At 40.0% G+C, this 9,372-nt stretch overlaps 1 long non-coding RNA gene across 1 annotated transcript; it reads left to right on the forward strand.

The window, feature by feature from the left end:
- Window positions 1–2,256: 2,256 nt before the first annotated feature.
- Window positions 2,257–9,110, forward strand: LOC145457949 (uncharacterized). Its single transcript, XR_013921016.1, has 5 exons — window positions 2,257–3,063; window positions 4,818–4,934; window positions 5,002–5,114; window positions 6,574–6,733; window positions 8,926–9,110. It is a non-coding gene; the product is annotated as an uncharacterized LOC145457949 (long non-coding RNA).
- Window positions 9,111–9,372: the final 262 nt, after the last annotated feature.

The following is a 9,372-nucleotide window of genomic DNA, read 5'->3' on the forward strand; positions in this document are numbered from 1 at the left end:
TTCCGCTGATCAAATGAAGATGATCGAGGAGCCTAGATAAACCTCATACAACTGGGCTATGAAACGGCTGATGTGAATCTGAACTAGCGGGTTCGGGCATAATGGATTTATATAGCAATTTCACCTCATGCCTGGCCGACGCAGGTTACGTAATGTTAGAAGAGGCGATTTTTACGGCCTACATTGCAAAAGTGTTGAAGTAATTCGAGATGTCCGAAGGGTTGGTCGGATTGTCACCAGTAGTCGAGTTTAGTGATTCGCGAAATCCCCTGTAGCGTTTCGTCTGGTGCAAAAGAAAGTTAATTAGCTTACTGTACAAATTTTGCGAGTAGGATGTAGGAAGTGGACAAGTAATACGATCAACGTACGACGGATCACTGTAGTTACGGCAGCGGCATAGTCCTCGCTGCAGACTTATTGTACAATGTACAAACTACCCATTTAGTTAGTTGATGGTCAACAAACCGTTTTTTTTTTAGTAGTTCTAGTTCTAGCTACGAATTTTGAGGATTGAGCAGTTGTAGTTCTGGTTCTAGTTGCGAATTTTGAAAATTGAGTAGCTGTAGTTTTAGTACTAGTTGCTGGTATCGAAATGTGAGTAGTTCTAGTTCTATTCGCAGATTTGAAAAAAATATTAGTTGCTGAACAACTACAAAACAAGTGTCGTCGTTTTCCATGAATTGAGATACCGGTGTTCTGTTGAATGTTTGTGCTATGTGCACTGTGCAGTAGGGTTGTCCATAATTTGGAAAATCTTACAAATCCTCGGTTGTAATGTCTTATTCGATAGATTATTGATAAAAAACGACACTGAGCCTGAAAGAAGCTCACAGAAAGGCCGTTAAGATTTCGTGCAAAGCGTTTGAAAGTAGCTGCCGAAGAATGGGCGTGCCACCGACCATAGAACGGCGAGAAGACTAGTAATCAAGAATCCACGGCTCTTGATTGGATAATCGGCTATGCTTCAATGACCACGTCAGCAGCAGCTTGCTGATTAGGTGAACAATGCAATGCAATGCGCTTTCAGAATCTCCGCCAGTAGTAGACTCCTTGTTCACCTAATCAGCAAGCTGCTGCTGACGTGGTCATTGAAGCATAGCCGATTATCCAATCAAGAGCCGTGGATTCTTGATTACTAGTCTTCTCGCCGTTCTATGGTCGGTGGCACGCCCATTCTTCGGCAGCTACTTTCAAACGCTTTGCACGAAATCTTAACGGCCTTTCTGTGAGCTTCTTTCAGGCTCAGTGTCGTTTTTTTATCAATAATCTATCGAATAAGACATTACAACCGAGGATTTGTAAGATTTTCCAAATTATGGACAACCCTACTGTGCAGCTATTGCTAGGTCAGGGCCATCACTGCTAACAGTGGCGTAGCCAGCGAGTGGGTTGTTAGGGTAGGAATCTCTCCCATTTCAAACTCGAAACCCCGTTCTTTTCAAATGTCGATCCAATGTCTGACATTTCCGATAAAATAAAAATTAATGTGTTGCGTTGAGAATCCCTACGTCACAGACGGGCAAAAAGGAGGCATGCACAGTAGAGCTCTTCAAAAATGACGTTTTATCTCAAATCGCACTACTACTTGGCTACTTGATAAAATTGTTAGGTTACCTAATTTAAGCCTTTACACACCAAATTTGGTTCAATTCCAACCAGTAGCCGCATTGCTACAGGAGGAGAAAATTTGGTTCAATTCCAAACAGTGGAAGCGGAGTTATTGCCGTCGAAAAATTTGGATTTGAATAAAATAGTATTTACGGTGAGCACCACTATAATAAATAATTAAAGAATTGGTCACCGTAAAGAGAGAGAGTCTATATTTTCATCCAACCAAAATACATAACAAACGGCAGTGATGGTGGTACAGAAAATATGCATTGCACAGTATTCGGTATTACATAGGAATGATCGATAAGACCGTGAAGGTCATCTAGTCTGATCACACCAGCATCAAACAGGTACACTTGACTCTGAACAGTCTGGCTGTAAAAATGTTTAGTTAAAATGGAAAATAGAAAAAAACTAAACGATGGTAGCAAATGATCAATGAAGCAATGTCTGCGCGAGGTAGGGCAACAGTGTTAGTAGTATAACGACAGGAGGTGATCAAGTAGGTCTTTTTTAAATCTATTATAAGGCAATTCACGGATATGTGGTGGTAATGCATTCCAGATGATAGGTTCCGAGTAGTCGATAGATCTCTTAGTTAGGTTGCTAGTGGGTGGGGGTAAGTAGATATTTCCCTTTGACGACCCAGCAAACACAGAACCGTAAAAAAACCTTTCGGGATGGTTTCGAATGGTTATTTTAGGGTTTCGATTTTTATGTTTCAGAGGTATGTTTAAAATACGTAGGAAAAATGATCTTGAGGATCAAATTATTCTGTATGAATTCCAATTTGGTGGTAAGTATTCTGATGTGGGAAGCTATTTGGAACCTGTAGATACCGTTGCGTTTTGATAGAGTGCTGCCATCAGTATAAATTCGTGTTACTTGGTCGAAAACCTTATTTTCTGATTTACCGTCATCATTATATACAGCCTATATTCATTGTCTCGTGAGTCTCGTCTGTTTCGCTAGCTGAGCATGAATTCCAGTTTTATTCCGAGTAAATATAACTAAATAAGTCGAATGGCTGCACTTAACTGTACGTGGTTATCCGAGCGTGACTTCTAGATTATTCTGGAAATTTGAACTGCGCTTCGCGCTTCGTTCGCGGGATGACTGTTTCGGAATGTGGTTGTAGTTGTGTATGTTAAATTCTGGAAGCTGGAATTGCGACTGGTACCGGATGTGGGTAAAAACTAGGTGTACGGTACATAGTTGAGCGAGTAATATGCTATTTTGAAGGAATACCCTGTAGTTTATGACTCCGAGAGCTGTTTGACTTGCTGCAAACAGTTCGAAAATTACGTCTATTTCGGTGGCTGTAATAATAATAATACAAGCATTTTCAGCTATTTATAACATTATAATGTAGCATGTTATCAGGGACAATCACCGTACCGGACTGCATACTGTATGGGTTGCTCAATGGCTTGGTCGTCTGCAGTTATCCACGTAAGTTTCTAAAATTATGCTTATATGAGTCATTTTCGTATCATATTATGATAACATACCATAACATGTAGGAGATTATATGACACGGCCTACTGGGTATAATCTTAGCGCTGGCGACCAGCTGTACCAACTACTTTTTCACTGATTCCTAAAATACTAATTAAAATCTCGTCCGGGCACTGAAACCCCCTAAAATCTCCCACAAAGTTGGAAATTTTCATTTTACTGAACAATAGGGGCGCCCGAGCTGAATGCCGATTAACATTTGGTACGCACGGTACCGATTGTGACGCCATGCCATTGAGCGTCTCGGCGAAGTCAAGCCGTGCTCCCGGTGAGGCCGTGACCCTCTGAGTATGTTGCTAGAGACTGATGTGATGCCAATATACGTCCTATTCGAGTAGTTTTAGTATTTCGCGTCGTAGCGCATTTACAAATTTGAGAATACAAATGATAGCACTGAAGCCAACGCATATTGTAGAATTTACTATCAACATCAACGTGTACTTATTTGAAGCTAGCTGGCCAATTTACAAAACAATTATATAGTTCCATTCGGGTCTTGATGGTTCCTAAATTTTATTTGAATTGGCAATATTGGAACGTAGTTTTAGGTGTTGCAACCAATGTTCCCTGTAAGCTGCTCAAGTGTGCAATTGCGATATGCTGACACCGTATCTGGGCACAGAAAATTTAAGCTGCGCACAAAACATCAAAGTGATGACCTTTTTTTAGTCGCTACGCACTGTTGTCCAAGTTGAGTGCGTGCAGACTCTTGAAAAATTGGAGGGAACATTGGTTGCAGCTACTTTGAGTTGGTTGCATCGCATCAATCGCTGTAAACGCGAATACGTCCTAAAATGCAAGTAGCCTACTTTCATATTTTTTGTCGCGCATATAAAAATTTGGACAAATAGAAATGAGAACACACCAGTTATTCTCTGCGATTAACCGACTGATTAACAAAACGGCTCATTCTCATAATTCATTCAGCTAAGTCCTAAACGGCATCCCAACCAAACCAAAAATGGCATAAACAGTGGTGTGTGATCTAAGTGGTTTTTGGCCGCCATGTTTTGATCGGCGTCGCAGATATCGCAAATGTATGATTTCAAACTGCCGAACATCCCAATTATAGGTACAATTTATCTATCTATGATGCACTATAAACACTGTTTCGTTAATTAGCCTGTTATGCGCAGAGAACACCTAGTGTGTTATCGCACTGGTGTCTCATTCACATTAGAACTATGTTATAATATTGTCAGTTCCGATGAAATTTATGACCCACAAAGAGCCGAATGGATTCATCTGCTACGTGCAAGGAAGTACGCATCTATATCGAATTCCGGAGTGATATGCGTAGGTAGGCTGCATTTGTATAATCAAAATTCGTGGATGCGCGATGATGCGAAATGCAAAAACTACTCGACGTATTCGGGTCACATTGAATTATATGTCGCAAAATACTCTGACAATCATGGGGAACACAGCTCGACTTTGCCGAGACGCTTGTTGGCGTCACAGTCGAAAAGAGACTTTATTCGACTATTGTCTACGGGCGATACAATTGTTAGAAACAATGTAGATTCGGACATTGAGGGATATTTTCGGTGGGTTCCAGTGGCCGGACCAAATTTTAATTTATATTTTCGAAATCAATGTGACAGTAGCTTTCGATTGAGACCGGTTAAACAAAATTTTGAGCTCGAGTTGCCAGCGCTAAGATTACCACCTACTGCTTTCGATTTCAGAAACAGCAGCACTGATTTTTTTCGGAAGAGCAAGCAGATGCGTAAGAGCTGGCAAAATTGGTAAACTTCTTGACCGGAAAGTGAATTAAACTGTTCTACAAAAAGATTGTACCGCAGGTATGAGGCTGAATATTTCTAATACTTCTGAGACTTATGGCTAGCAAAACATGATATACAATTGCAGTTTAAAGTTCATCCAACGCAGAAGCAACTTCCCACTTGGCAGACCAGACTGTCACAATATCACACTGAGACGGTCGCAAAAGTGGATTTACATACTTTCGTAGTATTCCCTCGGTATGTCTAGAATTTTTAACCGGACTGACTTTGATAATTATAATGATATCAAAAACTCAATCTTAAACCAAGTATCAATGTTTGATTCGTGGATGTGAAGCAATAACTGCAACTGCTGTACCCAGAATCCCTCAATAGGGTTCTTTAGAGTAATGAGGTATCTTCAGTAACTTGAGACTATATTTTCATGCTTTGCGGGGATAGTTATGTGCACTAGATTCATTTTAATATTCTGAAAACAATGTGGGGGTCGAATATCCGCATTTTAGTTTCATGACCAAAAGTATTTAAGAACCCCTGTAGATACGATACCGCCATATTGTATATTTTGACTCGCGTCAAGTCAGGTTAATCGATTTTCGAAGGTGACTCGAGTCAAATCACTCGATTTTTGTATGTGACTCGAGTTGAGTCAAAATTCAAGTCAAGGTGCCTTTTCGTCATATGAGGCATGATTATGTCATTGCATTTTGCTAGCTGTCTGAAACAGATTGAGCGGTAATTGACTCTGAGCCAATGAACGAATATAGAGTTAAATATACGCGCAAGAAGACGCTGTATCGCTCACATATACGCAGAACTGTTAAACTGCGTAAGTAATTGCACCGCCTCAGTTTATAGAACTTCTAGAACTGGTAACTTTACCAGCCAAAATAGAGAATAGAGAAATAAATTGATAAGATGCAATACATTACCCTTTTACAAACAGATATGATACACCATGCGTTAGTACAACGACGAAGCCGTTTCTGCTTGTGCGGAATAGTGTTGTTGCACACAGGCGAATAGCTTATTTTGAAAAAAAACAATAATTTGAAACTGACATCAATTTCAGCATTCAACCGTCAGCCACGTGTTGCACATCTATCCGTAGATTAGTTATCAATACCTATATCTATAGCTACTGTTCGGTCAACTGGAAAGTTACACAGCACATTGCATTGAAATAGCAGTGACGTAACGTTAGCAGTCTTCTCACAACTTTTCTGCAATCCTAGTTAAAACTCCAGACTCAAAGCAAGAGGCTTGGATGCATGATTATGCATTTTTGTTTTACTTCTAATCCAATTCCTGGTTTTCCTGTAAAGGCGACTGTAGGCCTATTGTGTGAAACAAGCCAAGCTTGCTATACGGTACAGACATTTGCTATTCTCATGTCCTTAATAAGAATGGACCATGATTTGGAACTTGATGCGATGTCCGAGTTTTCTCGAATTTAGTCATTTTAATCTAATTTGTATACAAACTGTAGCTATAATTCTAATTTAAATCTAATTTGCAGACAACTGCTGTGTAGCTATAATCCTTATTCTACTCTGATTCGGAAATATATCTAACTGTAATTCCAATCTAATCAGGAAAAGCTAAAATATTTCTAATTGTCCAAGTCTTTTTGTGAAGTCCTTGTCGGGTATGATCGTTGCACTTGAATAATTCTGTTTGTATATTATGATTTCAGATAGCTGGATTCAGCTCAGTTGGAGGCGACACAATTTGCCAATCTGTCAGATCCATCATGAAAAAGGGCGCTACTACCCGTGTGTGGAGCAGTTACAGCCGTGTTGGAAAATCTGGGAAGGAGGCTTTTAACAAGCTCGCGTTGTACAAGATCATATATAGTGAGCAACATTTATGTTTACCTTCGAACCTATCTATATGTGTTCAGTAGCCTACCTTACACCCCATGTAAATGTTGAGCTAGCTCAGTGGTTCTCGAACTTTTTTGACAAGCTACCTTGACAATAGCTAAAATTTTCGCCACCACCCCTTTATCGTCATATCAAAAATATTGAAACGAGCAGCCAGAATATTAGCGACCCCAACACATTGTTTGGCGGCATGCAGGGTATTCTGGCTACACTATGTTACCAGCCTGAACTATCGCGTCTCCAGCAGGACTGTCGTGTGTGCGCAGCGTGTGCGAATGTTAGCCTGACCGCGGACTTTAGGCTGTTGATGACTAAAATATCAGTTCCGACATGTTGGCGTAGCCAGGAGCCATCTTTGTATATGACCATAAAGTAGAATATCTCGTAAAGGATTTATTTGTCTTGATATTTTTTTAGCGCTGCGCTCGATTTATTGCCAATCGATTTCTTGCTTTTAGTATTGGTGTCTCCTCCTGAAACGTCTTATTTACGGAATTGATATTAGCTATATTGGCAATTATGCGAGAACGTGTCGTCCGACATACGACTTCGCGTCTGCACTCGCGAAAAGATCGTCGGCGATGAAACCTTTGCACAAAGTGATAGACGCACTTTCACTGAACTCTTCGATATTGATACGTCCAAGCGTTGATTAATCATGTCCTGGCCAAATGAGCCCAGCAGTTTACAGCGTCGACCCACAATATATGCAACTGACAATGTTTTATTGACCTAATTCTTTCATTAACTTTAATAATATTTTCGCGCTTTGCGCGACTAGGACATGTTTTCATGACATAATTGTTAACGATTTTGATGTGTGGTAATATGAGTCCTTTTTTACCGTTACCTATAATCCGGTTCGTTCCTATCGAACGACTAAAAAAGCACATCAACATTCAAGTGGCCCACGCAATGGTTTGGAAATCTCATGTGGCCCGTTGGCCGAAAAGGTTGGCCACCCCTGATGTACGGTATCAATAAATTTTTGTCAATCATTATTCAATCGATTAACCAATTCAGTGTCATGGTTCAGTTATTCAAATGTAATACGATGTAATGTTATTCAACAGAATGTTATGTAATTTAACATTGCAAGTCTATTATGGTTAGTGCAGGGGTGGCCAATCGTTTTCAAAAGTCTATTATGGTTTGTGCAGGGGTGGCCAACCTTTTCAAATTTTTTCAAAGTTCACGAAACAATTAGGTCAATGAAATAATGTTAGTTGCATATATTGTGGGCCGTCGCTGTATACCGCTGGGCTTATTTGACCAGGACATGATTAATCAACGCTTGGACATATCAATATCGAAGAGTTCAGTGAAAGCGCGTCTATCACTTTGTGCAAAGGTTTCATCGCCGACGATCTCTTCGCGAGTGCAGGCGCGAAGTCGGATGTCGGACGACACGTTCTCGCATTCCATTTTGCTGGGTAAAAGACGGATTAATCGGTCATTTATCTTCAATCAAATAATATAAAGTTAAATATAAATGCAAAAGGCGTTTTATCACTCACACGTAGAACTGCTAATAGCATATGTGAGTAACTTTATAGCTACACGCTACGTTCTATTATCAGCCGAAATAGAGGATCGAATACGAAGCCTCGAGAAGTTGCAATAAATTGATAAGGGACAATATACTACCCTTCCGTGAGAATAGGGACGCATAGACAATATTCGTTCGATTTAAATTATACAGGAGAGTTGGTAAAAGATAGCACCGCGCAATTTAACCACTGTGCTGTCTGAGAAACAAAGATACCTTGCTAACAGAATAAACTACTACTACGACGACAACGCAAGCATAAGCTGTGACCGTTTCGTTTGCGGTCAATTAAATTATGATGTAACAACAGGATCAGTGAAAGGTGCGATCAGTGAATGGCTGTTTGCTCTCACAAGTGATACCGGCATATCGCAAAAAATCCGAACGTACATAAGATATAGGGTGATTTAATTGACACCGTTTACTTGATTACTTGAAATTGACTCGTGAATTTTACTCCGAGTCACGAGTCAATCCATATATCTCGAGCGCCGAGTCGAGTCAAGTCATTTTTGCAAAGTGACTTGAGTCATCCCAACACTGCGTAGTACTAAGAGCTATCTAAACAGGATCGAGCATGTCTTTAACATTCAATGTTGTTGTTTCTCTGTAGGGTTCTATGGGGAAAAAGGCAGAAAGCAGCGTCTTATCCTCGTCATCAGAAGATGAAGAAGACACATAATCAGTTGGCTTGATTATTTTTTCATTCGCTTCTTTGACATCGTTTCGTTCTGAATTATTTTCTTTGAGTTTCGTTGACACTGTTTTCTGTATGAATTATAAGTTCATCAAAGGCAATGTGTACTGTGATACGTGTATGTGTCCGCAGCCACCCTCAGGTATGCCTAAATATGGGAATACAGGGATGTTAGTATCTCAGGATGTTTTTCTGACCATCGATTGTACGTTCTAAAGCATTGTAGATACACAGTTTTATCTACGTTTTATTAACGATCCCGATTTGCGTGAAGAACGCGTTAAAACGCGTCGACACAAAAACCGACTTAAAACTATCCTGCTAGTCTTTAATATGAACCAAATAAAAACGTTTTTTTAACCT

Source organism: Botryllus schlosseri, chromosome 15 (assembly GCF_051294905.1).
Source record: "Botryllus schlosseri isolate E-star chromosome 15, Bs_hap1, whole genome shotgun sequence".
Taxonomy (NCBI): Eukaryota; Metazoa; Chordata; class Ascidiacea; order Stolidobranchia; family Styelidae; genus Botryllus; species Botryllus schlosseri.